A 21,309-nucleotide genomic window follows, 5' to 3' on the forward strand; every position below is an offset into this window, starting at 1 on the left:
TTCAAATGGTTCAAATGGCTCTGAGCACTATGGGACTTAACATCTTAGGTCATCAGTCCCCTAGAACTTAGAACTACTTAAGCCTAACTAACCTAAGGACATCACACACATCCATGCCGGAGGCAGGATTCGAACCTGCGAGCGTAGCAGTCGCGCGGTTCCGGATTGAAGCGCCTAAAACCGCTCGGCCACCGCGGCCCGTGAGTGATACGGGACCCCTGATTCGTCTAGATACGATTCTCGCAGGTGACAGGTATATAAGCATAATGCTTGATCACCTGCATCCATTCATTTCAATTGCTCATTCCCATGGACTTTGGAAATTCCAGCAGTATAATGCGACACCCTATACGTTCAGAGTCGTTACATAGTGGCTCCAGGAACACTCTTCTGAGTTTAAAAAATTCCGATGGCCACCAAACTTCCAGACAGGAATATTATTGAGCATACCTGGGATGCCTTGCAACGTGCTGTTCAGAAGAGATCTACACACCTCGTGTTCCTACGGATTTATGAACAGCCCTGCAGGATTCATGGCGTCAGTTCTCTCCAGCACTACTTCAGACGTTAGTCGAGTCCATGCCACGTTGTGTTGCTGTGCTTCTGCGTGCTCGCTGTGGCCCTAAACGATATTAGGCAGGTGTACCTGATCCTTTGACTCTACAGTCTATAAGGAACGAAAAAATGTCTGAGGGAGTTGCTGTAGTGTAATTGTAATGCCGCGAAACTCTGATGCGGATTACAGTAAAAAGTACCCACATGTAGGCAAGGGGCTTGGAACGGCCGCTTTTTGATCAACCCTTATAATTCAAAAATGCTGTTACTTAGTAAGACTTATTTCCTTTTTCAGCGACTGTGTCGACCGATACACTGCGGTTATGCATGATCACTCCTAATTTCGCGTTACGACTGGCTAAGGTTAGTAACCGAAGACTTGCAGCTTTGTAAAGGTGACTAGAGTTATGAATTGGAATGAATCCATACTGAATTCAGAACTTAAAATAACAACTCTTCTTTAGGTGAACGTTGATATGGCCAGTGCAGAGACTTATTGCAAACTATTACGCGGTAGGCTTTGATCATCTCCTGTTGTCCTAGTGACTGCCCTTATTAATCGCCGAAAGTTACGTGATCGAACTGAATGCATTTCTCTAGGAAAGATACTAACTAGTACTCACAATTCAACAGCTATAGCGGAAAGACCCTACTTTAATATATGTAATTAATTCTTCGGGGGTAAAGTAGCTGCTATCCTTGGAACAAAGTAGCGAAAATCAATCAACAATCGGTGATAAGTTGGTTCAAATGGCTCTGAGGACTATGGGACTTAACATCTGAGGTCATCAGTCCCCGAGAACTTAAAAGTACTTAAACCTAACTAACCTAAGGGCATCACATACATGCATGCCCGAGGCAGGATTCGAACCTGCGACCGTAGCGGTCACGCGGTTCCAGACTGAAGCGCCTAGAACCGCTCGACCACATCGGCCGGCGGTGATAAGTAAAAAAAAAAAAAAATGCCGCCAAATAATTAAATACGCTAATGTCCCAGAATACAAGGTCGACCACAGTCTCCTGCACTATAAGAAGTAAACTGCACTGGTCTAGAGCTGTAAAAAGATCCTCTTTCAAAGAGGGGGTAACGGTTTGAAGAATCAGTCATACAGTGCAAGCTAATGATGATGATAATAATAAAAACGTAAATTAAGTATCCTGCATTGGGCTGTTGAACAGATACTCTCAAGCAATGTTATACTGTTATTTAAGGTTAAATTTAATGTTAGAGCATATTTACTCAGTAGGCTTCGAGTTACTCACAATGTTGTTCTATAACAGAAAGCTTTATTTCATAGCGAAAAGTGCAAAACCTACCTGAAGGATAACTTACGGCGCAGTCGTTCGTGATATTTGACAATCAGTTTCGAATACAGCCAAGTACTGGCTTTCAGCAGAGAGATACTTTTTTCGTGAGGTTCTGCCAAGTTTCATATTTCTGTGTACCTCTCCTTTGGTAACTGGAAACACTGTTTTCAGAAATAACGTTAGGAAAGCCAACATCTCGAGTGCGAAGAACCGGAGAAGGGCGGCCCGCCTATCCAGGTAGAGAAATATTTAGAGAGGGATCTTTCTCTTCGGCACGCCCGGTGGCTCCTTACTTTTTTTTATCTGTATTCCTCGTCAGCCTCTTCGAGGAGCGGCGAAAGCAAATACTTGTGGAGAGGAAGAAGGATGGTGGGGGGGGGGGAATGGGGGGAGGGGGGGCTGCAATAGCGGCCTGCAGGGGCTCGCAGTCCACGAGAGGTCGCCGACGAACTGTGCCGCTGGGAGGTCCACTTGGAGGAGCTCAACTTGCGTGCCGAAGACATCACGGTAATTGCCGGGAAAGACGTCGAGGGTCACGGTGCAGGAGGCAGATCACATAATGTAACAGCAAACACTTCCGAGTCCAATTTGTGTCTCAGGATCTCTGCTGGCTTTGTTTCGTGATTTGAAGTACCAATAACGAGCCTTGTACTAAAGTGAAGTGTACACAATGAGCAGTTCAAACAAGATGAGAATAGAAGTTTTTGAAATGGTCTATAGAAAAATGACGAAGATTAGTTGGGTATGTCGACCAACTGATGACAAGGTACTGACGCAAAATTGGGGAAAAAAGAAATTTTCTGCCGAAACTTGACCAACAGAAGCGATCGGTTTGTTGGACACATTCTGAGGCGTAAAGGAATCCTAATTTTGGTATGGAGGGAAGTGGAGTTAAAATACTGGGTGATCATAAATTAACTTTCAAAATTCAGACTTCAATAACTTCAGAACTATACTACACTACTGGACATTAATGCTGCTACACCACGAAGATGACGTGCTTGAGACGCGAAATTTAACCGACAGACTGAAGATGCTATGATATGCAAATGATTAGCTTTTCAGAGCATTCACACAAGGTTGGCGCCGGTGGCGACACCTACAACAGTTCGACGACGTTTGCAGCAGCATGGACTATCTGCTCGGAGACCATGGCTGCGGTTACCCTTGACGCAGCATCACAGACAGGATCTCCTGCGATGGTGTACGAATGGCAAAACGTCATTGTTTCGGATGAATCCAGGTTCTGTTTACAGCATCATGATGGTCGCATCTGTGTTTGGCGACATCGCGGTGAACGCACATTGGAAGCGTGTATTCGTCACCCAGCGTGATGGAATGGGGTGCCATTGGTTACACGTCTCGGTCACCTCTTGTTCGCATCGACGGCACAATGTACAGTGGACGTTACATTTCAGATGTGTTACGACCTGTGGCTCTACATTTCATTCGAAACCCTACATTTCAGCAGGATAATGCACGACCTCATGTTGTGGGACCTTTTCGGGCCTTTCTGGATACTGAAAACGTTCGATTGCTGCCCTGGCCAGCACATTCTCCAGATCTGTCACGAACTGAAAACGTCAGGCCAATGGTTGCTGAGCAACTGGCTCGTCACAATACGCCAGTCACTACTCTTGATGAACTGTGGTATCGTGTTGAAGCTGCATGGGCAGCTGTACCTGTACACGACATCCAAGCTCTGTTTGACTCAATCCTCAGGCGTATCAACGCCGTTATTACGGCCAGAGGTGGTTGTTCTGGGTACTGATTTCTTAGGATCTATGCACCCAAATGGCGTGAAAATGTAATCACATGTCAGTTTTAGTACAATACATTAGTCCAATGAATACCCGCTTATCATCTGCATTTCTTCTTGGTGTAACAATTTTACTGGCCAGTAGTGTAGATATTAACTAATAGCTATTAACATGTGATAAGATATCCCCAAAACTCTTTTTATCTTCCTGCTGATGCAATTTTGGGACAAAAATTGAACTATAATACCCGAAAAAACATGGGAGCTGCAGGAGAAAGCTCAGTGTATGGCATGGTTTATCCAAACGACGTCCGACACCAAAGTGCATCAAAACTTTCGAACGCAGTACGGAAAGCAAACACCGTGTCACCAACTACTCGAGCTTGCCATATGTAATTTATTCAAACAGGTAGTGTTCTCCAGGAAAAAGCGACAGGTCGCCCATCTGTTTCCTATACCACAATGGACAAGGTACTGCTGGCGTTTGCAAGGAGTCCGACAAAGTCTGTGCGTACGGCTGCCAGAGAGTTGGAAATTAGAAGATGCACGACGCACAACGTCTTGCGTCAGTGGTTACGGCTTCATTCCTAAAAGATGCAGCCGCTTCAGGCATTAAAACGTATGGGCAGACCCCAACGCGAACAGTTTGCAGTGGATATGCTAGGCAAGTTTCATGTATCTGGCAAAATGAATCGTCATAACGTTCGTATACGGGGTTCGCAGAATCCTCATGTTACACGTGAAATGGAAAGAGACAGTCCGAAGGCCAATGTTTGGTGCTTCAACACAAAAGCGTACACATCATCAAGGTGAAGATAAAAGTATCTCAAATAGGAAAAGGGGATAAAAGTAATACAATGGAAACAAAAATTAACTAGTACTTTTTTATTTCTTATGCACACGTAAAATTTATGTCTGACTGTCAAACACTTTAAATTTTTTAGTCAATTTCTCCTTTATTAGGTATGAAATGATCCCAACTTATCAAATACTTGTAAATTAAGAATTATGTATATTTTCTTAATATCTTCTTTTCAGAAAAGTGGGATTAACAAAATGTTATCCGCTTTGTAAATTTAAGCACTAGTAGAATTTAGTTTCAAAGATTTCCTGACGCCCAAATTTACCTAAAATTTGCATACAACGATCTGTGAACCTTTGTCAAAAAGGGCCTTAGGCTGTCACTTGCCTACAGTAATTGTATGCTTAAGGCATTTAAATTCCATCGTCGTTATCGGCAAGGACACTGCATAAAAGATTTCCGTCAACTATGCAATGGTCTTTTGTGGAGTCAGGAAAGCTGTCATTATCAGCCGCCAGAAATTGCCTTAAATTGCTTAACGACGCGCATCTATCATCATCACAATTACCTCATGAATCCATAGGTAAAGCGAAGTTATTGATTATGTTGTCAGTGCTGCTCTGACGTTTTTTGCTTGCTTGCATCGAATTCAATTCTCTCGCCAGAGACTTTTCATCAAACAACAAAGGGCAGTATTTATAACTGCTGTACATTGCCTCAACTTCTCCTTTTATGAAATTCATCATTGCTGTTTACAATCGTGGCTCAAAAGGTACAACAGAGAATTCAGATGCCTAACAGAAGGACAGGAAAAATGGACTGACAAACAGTCAAACATTTGTACAACCGAGGGCTTCACTTGTATAAAGAAAGATTAAATACCTTGTCCTCAGATGTCCATCACTTGGTACTTGCCGGTCAATGACCGTTTCGTAACTAGCTGTTTTGAAATCTCTGTCAACAGAATTGAAAGTACTTTCTGTAAAAATGTGTGTGAATTCCTAAGGGACCAAACTGCTGACGTCATCGGTCCCTAGACTTACACATTACTTAAACTAACCTATGCTAAGAACAAAACACACACACACACCGATGCCCGAGGGAGGACTCGAAGCTCCGGCGGGAGGGGCAGCGCAATCCGTGACATGGCGCCTAAAACTACACGGCCACTCCGCGCAGCCTTTCTGTAAAACAGAACTACTACTATCACATAGATATTTGAGTCTTTTTAGTTCATTTTCCCATTATGTAACTTCAGTTTAGATTTTTCTAGCCTTGTTAAAGTGCTCCTATGAATCTTACACATTTTTGATTTTCTGAGACTTAAGTCTGCTTTTGAAACTCCAGTATCGAGAACTCCACTTTCCTCGTCAAACAATGTCCCAAATAAGAATGCATACTCATCATTTGTTGATTCATTCTGAGAGGGAACAAAAAATTTACAACGTGTTTCATATAGAGTGTTACTCTGTTCAGCATAGTTAACGCTGGGCAACTGACTAGCATAATTATCGCTTCTGGTTTTAAGAGGTATTTTATGGACGCTTCCCACAGCACAACTAGTGCTTCGTAATTCACCTGATTCACTTGTATAACGAACACTTGTCAGATATTTTGGAAACATACTCCTGTTATAGCTCATGCCTAGTTTTGTTCTTAAAGTCTTCTTCAGAAAAGTGGCCCAGAGAAACAAAACACCAGAACAGTTCGTTTCATATGTAAGTTCATAAACACTTTTCCACTTCATAAGCAACTCTTGAGATTGTCTGGGAAAAGTCTAGGAATACTGCTTGTTGTTTGCTTTCTCCGTAGAACCCACACAATGTACAGATGAAGGGCAATGGAATTTATAGTATTTCAACGTCAATTTCTTGTGTTGAATATTCTGAAAAACTCAGAATCGTTGATTACAGCCGGCCGCGGTGGTCTAGCGGTTCTGGCGCTGCAGTCCGGAACCGCGGGACTGCTACGGTCGCAGGTTCGAATCCTGCCTCGGGCATGGGTGTGTGTGATGCCCTTAGGTTAGTTAGGTTTAAGTAGTTCTAAGTTCTAGGGGACTTATGACCTAAGATGTTGAGTCCCATAGTGCTCAGAGCCATTTTGAACCGTTGATTACATTCGTTAGAACAATTGCGAATAACACACCCAACTTATTTTAATAAACGAACGGGAATCATACAGCTTCATTCGTGATAGGAAATAACACATTTTATTTGTGCATAATTAAAATACTGTAAGTCAAATACCATACCTTAGTATTATTTGTTGACTTTTTAGAGCAGGAATTCTCTACATTTCCACAATGAGGGTTACGAAAGTTTAACTCTTATTGTAACAAGGATATAACCAATCACCAGTATGACGAAATAGAACCAGATTTCATCAACCAGTTAGGCGGCTACCCTCCTAGCTCCCCAAGTGATATGGAGATGAACTACTCTGTATGGTTCCAGGATTTCCATAAAACTTTCACCTCCGTGGTACACACAATGCAACGTACACGCTAACGTTGGCTTTGCAAATGATTAGTCTTACAATTCTCTATGACAGATAGAACGTCCACCAGACTATATTAATGCTGCTTTTGTTTAAGGTTATTACTGGTATTGGTTGGGTATATACTCGTAAAGTGCTTGAACAGCGTCAGATATTGGGTGATCACTTTAAAGGAAACATCGATGCCAGTACTCGCGTGAGGTGAAGTTATCTGCACCTAGAGTTTGAAAAGATCAGTGTGGTTCTGCACTTGGCCAGTCGTTCGAGTCGTGCTGTTTAAAAATCTGTGGAGCATTCGGATGTGACAGTGGCCCGATGTGGGACTGCACGGGAACGTAAAGACAGGCATTGTCTTCGTCAATGTTGCTCCCCTCGACCAAGTCTGGTAACCACAAGAGAGGATCGCAGCGCTGTGCACCAGACACACTGTAACCCTTTCACAAGTGTGCCTGCCATCCGAGACCATGCCACAGTCTGCGGCAAGCTGCAACCAGACTAGGGATTTACCGTGCTATGCGCACGTTGCCGTTAACACCCAGCACAAATGGCTGCACCTGGTGCGGTACGTTGATGGGGAAGCATGGCCTGCCTATGAATTGTGCTGCATTGTCTGCAACAGTGAGCCGTGGCACTGCACTACTCCATGGACAGTGGTCGCCGAGCATGGCGACGGTCTGGGGTCAAGTGCACTTCCTTCAGTCTTTTGGCGAAGCACTGTGGAATTACATGGTGCTGTCAGGATGTGGGAATAATTTTACCTCCAACTATGAAGACGATGACAACTTTTCTAATGCCTCTTGGTCAGTAAGTAAATACACTCCTGGAAATGGAAAAAAGAACACATTGACACCGGTGTGTCAGACCCACCATACTTGCTCCGGACACTGCGAGAGGGCTGTACTAGCAATGATCACACGCACGGCACAGCAGACACACCAGGAACCGCGGTGTTGGCCGTCGAATGGCGCTAGCTGCGCAGCATTTGTGCACCGCCGCCGTCAGTGTCAGCCAGTTTGCCGTAGCATACGGAGCTCCATCGCAGTCTTTAACACTGGTAGCATGCCGCGACAGCGTGGATGTGAACCGTATGTGCAGTTGACGGACTTTGAGCAAGGGCGTATAGTGGGCATGCGGGAGGCCGGGTGGACGTACCGCCGAATTGCTCAACACGTGGGGCGTGAGGTCTCCACAGTACATCGATGTTGTCGCCAGTGGTCGGCGGAAGGTGCACGTGCCCGTCGACCTGGGACCGGACCGCAGTGACTCACGGATGCACGCCAAGACCGTAGGATCCTACGCAGTGCCGTAGGGGACCGCACCGCCACTTCCCAGCAAATTAGGGACACTGTTGCTCCTGGGGTATCGGCGAGGACCATTCGCAACCGTCTCCATGAAGCTGGGCTACGGTCCCGCACACCGTTAGGCCGTCTTCCGCTCACGCCCCAACATCGTGCAGCCCGCCTCCAGTGGTGTCGCGACAGGCGTGAATGGAGGGACGAATGGAGACTTGTCGTCTTCAGCGATGAGAGTCGCTTCTGCCTTGGTGCCAATGATGGTCGTATGCGTGTTTGGCACCGTGCAGGTGAGCGCCACAATCAGGACTGCATACGACCGAGGCACACAGAGCCAACACCCGGCATCATGGTGTGGGGAGCGATCTCCTACACTGGCCGTACACCACTGGTGATCGTCGAGGGGACACTGAATAGTGCACGGTACATCCAAACCGTCATCGAACCCATCGTTCTACCATTCCTAGACCGGCAAGGGAACTTGCTGTTCCAACAGGACAATGCACGTCCGCATGTATCCCGTGCCACCCAACGTGCTCTAGAAGGTGTAAGTCAACTACCCTGGCTAGCAAGATCTCCGGATCTGTCCCCCATTCAGCATGTTTGGGACTGGATGAAGCGTCGTCTCACGCGGTCTGCACGTCCGGCACGAACGCTGGTCCAACTGAGGCGCCAGGTGGAAATGGCATGGCAAGCCGTTCCACAGGACTACATCCAGCATCTCTACGATCGTCTCCATGGGAGAATAGCAGCCTGCATTGCTGCGAAAGGTGGATATACACTATACTAGTGCCGACATTGTGCATGCTCTGTTGCCTGTGTCTATGTGCCTGTGGTTCTTTCAGTGTGATCATGTGATGTATCTGACCCCAGGAATGTGTCAATAAAGTTTCCCCTTCCTGGGACAATGAATTCACGGTGTTCTTATTTCAATTTCCAGGGGTGTATATACTACTAAGTGTACCATCGTTACTCAAACGAAGATGACATATATTTCGAAAACATTTCAAAACGGGGTATTATTTTCAACAAGATGGTGCAACGGCGCATACAGTTCGCGTTTCGATGTCACTGCTTGCTAATGTTTTTGGTGATCGCATGATCTCACAGGGACTTTGGCCTCCACAATCGCCTGACCTAACAACACTTGACCTTTTCTTTTGTGGTGCAGCGAAAGCAACGTCTATAAAAACCGTCCAAAACCCATCGATGAATTGAAAACTGCATTATCCACTTTCACTGGTTCTGTTACAGAAAAAATGTTACGGCTTGTGTTTGGAAACATGATTAGACGAACTGAACTGTGTATTCAACAATAGGGGGGACCCTTTCAAGATTTAATGTGAAAATTTGTAAGTAAAAACCAATATTCCATAAATTAATAACTTGTATTTCACTGAGTTTCCTTTCGGTATATTCACTGCGGCATACGGCACTCGCGGCTAACAATCATACGGCACTGCGGAGAGACTTTTTTAACACCCCGTATAATATGCAAACAAATTTTTAGACTGTGCGAATGCCCGTTATATATATGATGGGCATGAATTTTCAGCTAGGTAGTGTTTAGTGTCCCTTGGTACTGACCCTATGACTGATATAACAAGTCATGCTAGACTATTAATTACGATTCAGACGCCTTAAAAATTACATAAGAAAAAGAATAAGAGAAACGTAATTATATGCAGTTGACGAATATATTTTCGTAGGATTTTGTGGAAGTGAACTGAAGGGCACATGTGGAAGCAGGGAGGAAACGAGTGGAGTTATTTCGAATGTGGTGCTACAAGGGAATTTGAAAATCAATTGGACACACAACACGAATTATACAAGAAATGACGGGAAAGGAATATTATCTATTGGGAACCCCTAGTAGGGAAAAAAGGAAAGACAACGGGATGTTCTTTAACGCCTCAACAAAATGGAAAAGTGTCGACCTGCCAAAGGCCAGAATACTATATCTGATTAGATTGTGTTGGACGTCGAGGTTATAAAATTAGAAAGACATAAACCTTTGAACCAAACGTTTTGATAAATGTTGATGATTGCAAATACGAACAAAATCCTTGAAGACGGCAATATGGTCTGTAACGCAGAGTGATGAAGCTATCCCATGGAGTGTATTTTCACTCTGCCATTATTGGGTACTGCGAGCGTTTAAAGCACAAGGACGCGTTAGGTTGTTCCCATTTAACGCTGTAGTTTGCTGCATACCTTTAAGTACAGCGCTACACACCAGATTCTTTACATGATGTGGTCAACAGCTGTTAACATGTGCAGTAGAGAGAACCACTGTGAATAATAATTACATGCAGTTGGGTGTTCCTGTCACACAAATAAACTGGAAGCTAACGAGGGACATGACCCTCCCTGATTACTTGTTGCATGCTGCTGACTACTTGTTGCTGGTCCACGGATGTCCGGATTTGATTACTACACTGTAACAGCTTCATGAATGCAGAAATAATCAGTGTTCCAGCGCACCTAGAGAACTAGAAACTAATTACTCCCCAGTTTTTTCCAGGTGGTGAAATGTTTCTCAGTTTCCCCTGCGCCCTTGTGGAAGACACGGTGGTAGTTCATAATTAATAAATTTTGCTTTTTTTACCAGTCCTACTCGTTGATTCTCGAACCATGTCGGATTTGTTGTTGACTGCAAGTAAGTTTACCTAACGAATGGGCGCCTATATCTCGCTGCAATGTTCTCCACAGAGGTCAGGACTGAAGCCCATCCACAAGGGAAAGAAACTGAAAATATCCAATGTTAAACGTATACTGTCTGAAACCGACACCCGTATTGAAGACGGAACTAACCACTAGACGTCACGAGAGGAGGGGGGGGGGGGGGAGGATTGTGTGTTCAGTAGAGAAGCAGAGCAGCACAATAGGTAAGTCAGGAGTGCTCCTACGTGGACTGTTCACTGGATGTCACCCGAGTATCAGATACATCATCCATATTTGAACCCTACTAAAGTTGCCCAGGTCGACTGCTGGTGATGTCACTGTAAAGTGGAAAGGCGAAAGGAAAGCAGTAGTTGAACAAAGACCAGGCAGATCTCACATAATGACGGACAGGGACCATCAAACAATGGGATAGGTGGCTCTAAAAAAAATCACGTTAAGTCAAAATTCGGAATCACTCGTGAGTTTGCGAATGTCACCAGCAGGAGGTATTTTGAGTGATGAAGACGCTATATCCTGTGGCTACATCCTCGTGAGTTTGCGAATGTTACCAGCAGGAGGTATTTGGAGTGATGAAGATGCTACATCCTGTGGGTCTGCGGAATGTCTGGAGAACGCTACCCTCCGTCATGCGTAATGCGAGCTGTGGAGGGCGGTGGAAGTAGCATTACGGTTTGGGGATGTTCTTCTTGGCTAGGTTGTGGTATCCCTTATTGCGGTTAAGAAACACTAAATTAGGATGAATATTAACACGTTTTACAGCATTTTGTGCTGCTTACACTAGAGGAATAGTTCAGTTACCCTGATTGTGTGTATCAGCGTGGCAGTACACCCTGTCATAAAAGAGCATCTGTGAAACAGCGTCTTGTGGATAATAACATTCCTGAAGTGTACTGAGCAGCCAGAAATCCGACTTGAGCAAAATGAAACACCTTCGCTCAAAAACCCCAGTGTCCAACATCACTAGATTCTCTAATTTCGGTTCTATGAGTGACAATGTGCACCCATCCCTCTGCAGATACTCGTTCAAAGTTGCTCATCAGAGCTCAAGCCATTATAAAACAGAGGAATGGACACAACTAAAATTAACGTTCTCTCATAGGTGTCCGAATATTTTTATGAGATATGAGATACTGAATTGATGAAAGGAGAAAATATAAAAATGCTGTAAATGAAGCAGGCAGATAGGAATACAAACGACTCAAAAATGAGATCGACAGGAAGTGCAAAATGGCTAAGCAGGGATGGCTAGAGGACAGATGTAAGGATGTAGAGGCTTATCTCACTAGGGGTAAGATAGATACTGCCTACAGGAAAATTAAAGAGACCTTTGGAGAAAAGAGAGCTACTTGTACGAATATCAAGAGCTCAGATGGAAACCCAGTTCTGAGCAAAGAAGGGAAAGCACAAATTTTGAAGGAGTATACAGAGGGTCTATACAAGGGCGATGTACTTCAGGACAATATTTTGGAAATGGAAGACGATGTAGATGAAGATGAAATGGGAGATACGATACTGCGTGAATGTTTGACAAAGCATTGAAAGACCTAAGTCGAAACAAGGCCTCGGGAGTAGACCACATTCCATTAAAAGTAATGATAGTCTTGGGGGAGCCAGCCCTGACAAAACTCTACTATCTGGTGAGCAAGATTTATGAGACAGGCGAAATAAGCTCAAACTTCAAGACGAATATAGTGATTCCAATCCCAAAGAAAGCAGGTGTTGAAAGATGTTAAAATTACCGAACTATAATAAGCCACTGCTGTAAAATACTAACACGAATTCTTTACAGACGAATGGAAAAACTGGTAGAAGCCGACCTGGGGGAATATTAGTTTGGATTCCGGCCTAAGGCCTAAGGCCTAATGCCGACAGACGCCGACTCTCGACAAGCAACAACTAACTACATATTTCTCTCTGGGCAGAGACTCTGCCATGCCTGGCCCATCGCCGGCGTTGGTCTTAACTATTGGATTCCGTAGAAATGTTGGAACACGTGGGGCAATACTGACCCTACTACTTAGCTTAGAAAATACACTACTGGAAATTCAAATACGAACACCGTGAATTCATTGTCCCAGGAAGGGGAAACTTTATTGACACATTCCTGGGGTCAGATACATCACATGATCACACTGACAGAACCACAGGCACATAGACACAGGCAACAGAGCATGCACAATGTCGGCACTAGTAAAGTGTATATCCACCTTTCGCAGCAATGCAGGCTGCTATTCTCCCATGGAGACGATCGTAGAGATGCTGGATGTAGTCCTGTGGAACGGCTTGCCATGCCATTTCCACCTGGCGCCTCAGTTGGACCAGCGTTCGTGCTGGACGTGCAGACCGCGTGAGACGACGCTTCATCCAGTCCCAAACATGCTCAATGGGGGACAGATCCGGAGATCTTGCTGGCCAGGGTAGTTGACTTACACCTTCTAGAGCACGTTGGGTGGCACGGGATACATGCGGACGTGCATTGTCCTGTTGGAACAGCAAGTTCCCTTGCCGGTCTAGGAATGGTAGAACGATGGGTTCGATGACGGTTTGGATGTACCGTGCACTATTCAGTGTCCCCTCGACGATCACCAGTGGTGTACGGCCAGTGTAGGAGATCGCTCCCCACACCATGATGCCGGGTGTTGGCCCTGTGTGCCTCGGTCGTATGCAGTCCTGATTGTGGCGCTCACCTGCACGGCGCCAAACACGCATACGACCATCATTGGCACCAAGGCAGAAGCGTCTCTCATCGCTGAAGACGACACGTCTCCATTCGTCCCTCCATTCACGCCTGTCGCGACACCACTGGAGGCGGGCTGCACGATGTTGGGGCGTGAGCGGAAGACGGCCTAACGGTGTGCGGGACCGTAGCCCAGCTTCATGGAGACGGTTGCGAATGGTCCTCACCGATACCCCAGGAGCAACAGTGTCCCTAATTTGCTGGGAAGTGGCGGTGCGGTCTCCTACGGCACTGCGTAGGATCCTACGATCTTGGCGTGCATCCGTGCGTCGCTGCGGTCCGGTCCCAGGTCGACGGGCACGTGCACCTTCCGCCGACCACTGGCGACAACATCGATGTACTGTGGAGACCTCACGCCCCACGTGTTGAGCAATTCGGCGGTACGTCCACCCGGCCTCCCGCATGCCCACTATACGCCCTCGCTCAAAGTCCGTCAACTGCACATACGGTTCACGTCCACGCTGTCGCGGCATGCTACCAGTGTTAAAGACTGCGATGGAGCTCCGTATGCCACGGCAAACTGGCTGACACTGACGGCGGCGGTGCACAAATGCTGCGCAGCTAGCGCCATTCGACGGCCAACACCGCGGTTCCTGGTGTGTCCGCTGTGCTGTGCGTGTGATCATTGCTTGTACAGCCCTCTCGCAGTGTCCGGAGCAAGTATGGTGGGTCTGACACACCGGTGTCAATGTGTTCTTTTTTCCATTTCCAAATGTGTCGTTCCATGATATCCGTGGTCCAACTTTTACATAAATGGCGAATGTACTGTGTGGTGTCACTTTTAAGCTTTGGCCTGTTTTTAGGATGTGGGTTGCTATAGCAAGTTTATAGGCACTATCTTAAACAATGTAGGCATTCTTGGAATGGTGTTTTCGGTTTTGTTTCTGTCTGGTTGTTGTGCCGCGCCTTCCACTGGTCACAAGTGGGTGAGACTGTAGACTTGGGTACCATTCAGAGAAGGGTATTGCCAAGTTTCTAGGCAACCAAAAGTCCCTGGGAAAATTTAAGCAGTTAGACTCTTTCATAAAATCAATGTTAACTTTTTCAACAGCGTCCTTGATTTTTCCCTCAAAACGTGTTTCGTTTCATTGCTCCTGGTGTAAACGAGTATTTAAAAGGGGAGCAGTAGGTCAAACATGCCTCTTGTCAATTGAAGCCAGGCACTGTCCTGCTCAAACGTGGGTGGTCGACTTGCCCGAAAAAGGAGCGGTATCTCGGGCATTGAAACCAACTCTCCGCACGAGTAGCTGTTAACCTTAATTCCGTATGTAGGATCGGCGCAGTGCATGGTGGTCAGAAAATGTTGGGTGACAAACTTATGACCACTTCTCTAATGTCATAGTCATGTACATGCACGTCTAGATACATACTACGCAATGGCTGTGCATGGCGAAAGCGTACGTCGTACCAATATTATCGATTTTTTTAGGCTTATTCCACACGCGTATTGGCCAAGCTAAAAACGAATTGGCAATCATTAGGCCAATCGGAAGTGCCGTACAAGCCATTCTAAATTTCCTTACGCTCGCCCAACTGCTGAAGACAGAAAAATCGTCAGACGAACAGTGGTGCTGTTCATACCACATGATGCGGCATGTGAGATGGAGTGATTGTGTGGGTCAATGCGACCGAGGGAATGTCATTTTGTAAGCTTACCTCTCATGGTGCGACAAAAGTTTAGCCCTTTTATCCACCTTTGTCTCTTAATATTTTTAAGGTCGTGCCAACCTCGTCATTAACCATCTCTAAACTCTAAACACACACACACACACACACACACACATACACGTAGACACACGTGCGCGCGCTGCGTTAAAAATCATTAATACGTACTGGAATATTGGAGGTTTTATTACTCTTCAATGGGCCACAGTCCATGCTATAAAACTTTAGTTTCTATGGTAAATTTGCCATGTAGTACAATGTACTGTGTTCTATAGGGCAAGATTTCACCGATCGAACCACATATTTGCGAAGATACTCAAGATTATGTTAGTAAGCAACGATGTGGCATGGCGTCGGACGAATTTCGAAAATGTAAGGAGACGGAATCGAACTGTTCACTGGCTCCAGTGTTTGCATGATGTCGTGTATTAATAAAGTAATCTGCATTCATCCTCAATCCGAGCTGATTCTCTGAAGAAAGGTCGCTTTCTTTCAAGCAAGTCTTACTGATTTAACTTAATGTATGCCCAAGAATTTGACGGATGTCAGTGACATAAGTCGGTAATGCTCTACGTCTCCTCTTCTACTCTTGAATAATAATAAGTGTAACCAATAGCCGTATTGTAATTGATTTCAATTATCATTATTCAAGTATTTTGTGTCCAGTACTTGTCCCACTGTTCTCAATTGATTACACAGGTCAACGATTTTTTAAAACTTGTTTTACTTTGATAGCTGATCTTAATAGATTTTTATGACCTAAATCCAAATCTAGCCTTCGTTGTTTTTTGTATCAACCATAGCTTTCCAGGAATATGCTTTTTACCGTATGTTATAAAAATTCTATGCTACACGGTAAATGGGGAAATTAATGAAACGCTTTGTTACAACATAAGCATGGTTTGTATTTAGAGTAATCTACTTGAAACAATGATATGTGCTAATAGAGGTTTCACTTGCCAGCTGGATTTGGTTTGTATTTTTTTATCTTTTTTCTTGAAGCTTCTTTTGAAGTGACCAACAGTACTCCCCCATCATGTTGCTGCTTCAGCGGCGTTGTTAGCGTTTTTCCATCACTTTAATGTCCTGGTGAAGACGCTCTCCTTGCTCCTCACTAACATCTCCCATATTGTCCGGGAAGTAATGATGTGGCTGTTCAAAAAGTGAAATTTCGGGCTCATTAAACATCCTAAAGTTTTAAACTTCTTTAACGTTGTAGCTATAATAGAAACATATTCTGGGTGTTTTTCGTGTCCTAAGAACGTTTTAACGAGTTGCTTCAATGATACTCATACTTTCTTCTCATTTAAGATCATTGTGGATTCAAAGTTAACAACAAACATCAATTTTCTAATGTCAGGTCCGTCAAAGACGCCTTCTTTTAGTTTAGTTTCTGAAAGGTATGGAAACTTTTGGCTGAGATACTTGAAACATGGACCATCTTTAGACAAAGCCTTTGCAGATTGTTTCATTAGGTCTAACGTTATATGTAGACGTAGTAGGAGTAGGTTTTTGGATCTACAAGGTTTTTGCGTAGAATGTTCTTCTCACCATGTTTTAAAGACTCCCTCACAGGCCAGTTCTTTCTGCACCAGTCTTCATCGCTAGCCCTGCTGTCCTATTCACACAAGAAACACGGAAATTTGGTAAAGCCACCTTGCTGACCAAGAATAATGCATGTTACTTTTAGATCACCACATATCATCCAACCATGAGCAGAAAATCCTAATTTCTTTAGCACTATTTCTGGATTTTAATAGCTTTCTTTCATATGTACAGAATGTCCATCAGGTGTAGATGCGTACTTGTCACGATTCTGTAATAAAACATCCTCTAAACTAGTTTTGGATGAATCAATAAACAACCTCCAGTCTTCCTTTTTGTATTCAATACCAAACTCATTCATCAGATCAGGAACGTCTGAGCAGTACACTAAATCACCTTCTTGTTGAAAAATCGTGGAAAATTTCTGTTCACTTTTTCTATACATGTATATGTGCAGTAAATGGGAAAGTGAGCTTAGCCTGATAGTAAACAAAACACCATCTGTTTACACAAAAATAGAATCGACCTTTTTTGCCAGCGAATGTTTTTCAGCAGTGCTACCAACGTCATCCACATTCATTACACCTGCTTTTTAAATTAGTTTCACTATATAAAAGCTGATAAATTCTTTAAAAAATCGCTTAATTTTATAAATGTAACTGTAAAATGTGAAGAAGTGGAGGGTGCACAGGTTTTTAAGTACCATATTTGGATTTTCCACCCTAAAAAAGACATAACAATAAGGTATTTCCTGCAAAAAAGTTTTTCCATGGTTGGCCTGTGTTACCAGAGTCTTCCAGTCTTTTCATAAACTGAAGTGAATGTCCGGCCACCCTGGACTATTCAGTACGCAAGGTACTTCCTACAAATAGGAGTTATGAATAGAGATAATTCTGAAGCGCGTTCACTGTAACGTTTAATTCCAATTCTTTCAGGACGTTGTGCGTTGTAGGTTTTTAATAGCTGTTTTTCAGTACATGAAGCGAACTGAAGTCACACGATGTCTCCATTAGATGTCTCCATTTGCGAGTTTGCGCAGCGGTCAAACGTTGGTATGACAGTGAATACAAGTCTAAGTGCGGAATATAATATTTCTGTTTTCTGACCTCTGTCTTCAGTTTCAACACCTGACGGATCCGCAAGACATTAAGGGAGGACACATGAGAAAATACAACGATACATATGAGGTTATGTAACTTTTACTGTTTGACAGGTAATTTACCTGAATTTCGCTCATGTTGTCTTTGTATTATTGGCTATAACCTGATTTTTTCAATTTTTTGGACAAATAATTTTATCAGAACATTGCTCTATATTTTTGGGACACATACGAGAAACATTTTCTCAAACGTCACTTTACTTATCACTTTCAAAATGTGGTAAGCTATTCTTAGCAATTAGACAGACAAATATGTGTACCAGTTTTTTCATATTAGTCTTGGAACTCTCGCAATATTTTTTTAATTTCTGTGTATTAAGCACAGCAATTACTGTTTCACAAAATTTAAGTAATACATTTTGAACAATTTTGTGTCTATCACACAAGGTTTTGTTATGGTAAGTACAAAGCCTGGACCAAATGTCACATTTTTATCTGGAGTGGCTCAGCGGAAAACGTTCTTGATACGCTGAAAAATGAAATTTGTGGAATATGCAGCAAAAGGATTTTATTAGCATTTATGCCAGAAACAGGTACCTTAATGTCGGCCATAACGATACATTTGGTGTTTTTGGTCTTCATGTAGCTCTTTTCCTCTAGTATGATCCTTGTAACGTGCGCTTTAGACAATACCCTTTATTGGAATTTCAGTACTACAGATATGCACATCATCAATGCTCTTCAATAAGGTTTTAGTGAAGAAACCCGCATCAGGTCCTAGTTTCATAAGGGTCCTAATTTTTACGGTTCTTGAACTCCAGACAATGGTCACATAACGAAATTTTAATACTAGTAGCTGAATAAAATGTTGTATTTGGGGGGGGGGGGGTCTCTTCTAAATGAGGTTATTTAAGCTTTCGTTCGCGTGTTTCGTTCCACCAATTGTGCATTTCTTTGATAGATCGTAAGCAGTCGCATCGTAAATGGGCTCACAGACTTTACAAATATCTTCTCTGATGGCTGGAAATAATAAACTACCACAAGCAATAACAGGGTCCGTTAAAAAGTGGTTGTGGCACTGAGCATCGGTTGGAATAAGATAGCTTTTACGAAATTTTAGGGAGAGTAAACTCTGAGAGTTGTAGACAATACTTCTAATATGCTACAGACCTGTCTGGTGACAAACAAATTGCAAAGATTTTTGGATAATTTGACCTAGGTCCCCTTTTTAAGGGGAAGGTTCGGATCCGTCCATTGATTTTGCGTATAATCAGAACTTCTCAGAATTTTCTGTCTTTCTCCAGTATGTGAGAAATATATTGTAGGTTTCATGTATGAACCTTAGGTTTCATGTATGAACCTCCTTAAGGATGCAAATGCAAGATCTCGTTAAGGATGTCCTCTGTACTCATCTTTGTAGTATAGGTCGACTGGAAATGGTTCTGACGATCTACGTTACCGGCGGGAGCTCACTCGTTTACTGCAGTCTCAGGCGTTTGTAGTTTGTGGGCAGTGGTCTCAGACGCTATTGCTTACGCGGCCAGGTCAACGGCAGACACTATCAAACTCTAGATGCCAACATGCGAACATTCATAGTCAGACTGCGAGGGGAAACAGTAGAGCCCATCACAACTGAGGCGCACCCAGTGGAATACGTATGTAAACTGGATCATCTGATCTACATTCTCCCTCACCGCCACTACGGTCATGTTAGGTGACACGCCGTGATAACACGCCGTGCGCCACATGCGCTGTACCACTGGTAGATATTCATCCCAGTAAGCCTCGAGACTCCGCTAGAAAGACGGGCTTGCATTGAATATTTATCATGCTAATACTGGATAATAATATCTCATCCTTTGCACATTAAATTCATCACTGTCTTCAACCTCTAACTACCGACTTCCTACGAAAAAAACTGACGGTTAATAGTGCATCTATTTGAGCATCGAAATTATACAGGGTGTTTCAAAAATGACCGGTATATTTGAAACGGCAATAAAAACTAAACGAGCAGCGATAGAAATACACCGTTTGTTGCAATATGCTTGGGACAACAGTACATTTTCAGGCGGACAAACTTTCGAAATTACGGTAGTTACAATTTTCAACAACAGATGGCGCTGCAAGTGATGTGAACGATATAGAAGACAACGCAGTCTGTGGGTGCGCCATTCTGTACGTCGTCTTTCTGCTGTAAGCGTGTGCTGTTCACAACGTGCAAGTGTGCTGTGGACAACATGGTTTATTCCTTAGAACAGAGGATTTTTCTGGTGTTGGAATTCCACCGCCTAGAACACAGTGTTGTTGCAACAAGACGAAGTTTTCAACGGAGGTTTAATGTAACCAAAGGACCGAAAAGCGATACAATAAAGGATCTGTTTGAAAAATTTCAACGGACTGGGAACGTGACGGATGAACGTGCTGGAAAGGTAGGGCGACCGCATACGGCAACCGCAGAGGGCAACGCGCAGCTAGTGCAGCAGGTGATCTGACAGCGGCCTTGGGTTTCCGTTCGCCGTGTTGCAGCTGCGGTCCAAATGACGCCAACGTCCACGTATCGTCTCATGCGCCAGAGTTTACACCTCTATCCATACAAAATTCAAACGCGGCAACCCCTCAGCGCCGCTACCATTCCTGCACGAGAGACATTCGCTAACGATACAGTGCACAGGATTGATGACGGCGATATGCATGTGGGCAGCATTTGGTTTACTGACGAAGCTTATTTTTACCTGGACGGCTTCGTCAATAAACAGAACTGGCGCATATGGGGAACCAAAAAGCCCCATGTTGCAGTCCCATCGTCCCTGCATCCTCAAAAAGTACTGGTCTGGGCCGCCATTTCTTCCAAAGGAATCATTGGCCCATTTTTCAGATCCGAAACGATTACTGCATCACGCTTTCTTCGTGAATTTGTGGCGGTACAAACTGCCTTAGACGACACTGCGAACACCTCGTGGTTTATGCAAGATGGTGCCCGGCCACATCGCACGGCCGACGTCTTTAATTTCCTGAATGAATATTCCGATGATCGTGTGATTGCTTTGGGCTATCCGAAACATACAGGAGGCGGCGTGGATTGGCCTCCCTATTCGCCAGACATGAACTCCTGTGACTTCTTTCTGTGGGGACACTTGAAAGACCGCCAGAATCCAGAAACAATTGAACAGCTGGAGCAGTACATCTCATCTGCATGTGAAGCCATTCCGCCAGACACGTTGTCAAAGGTTTCGGGTAATTTCATTCAGAGACTACGCCATATTATTGCTACGAATGGTGGATATGTAGAAAATATCGTACTATAGAGTTTCCCAGACCGCAGCGCCATCTGTTGTTGAAAATTGTAACTACTGTAATTTCGAA

The sequence above is a fragment of the Schistocerca cancellata genome, chromosome 8, assembly GCF_023864275.1.
Source record: "Schistocerca cancellata isolate TAMUIC-IGC-003103 chromosome 8, iqSchCanc2.1, whole genome shotgun sequence".
Taxonomy (NCBI): domain Eukaryota; kingdom Metazoa; phylum Arthropoda; class Insecta; order Orthoptera; family Acrididae; genus Schistocerca; species Schistocerca cancellata.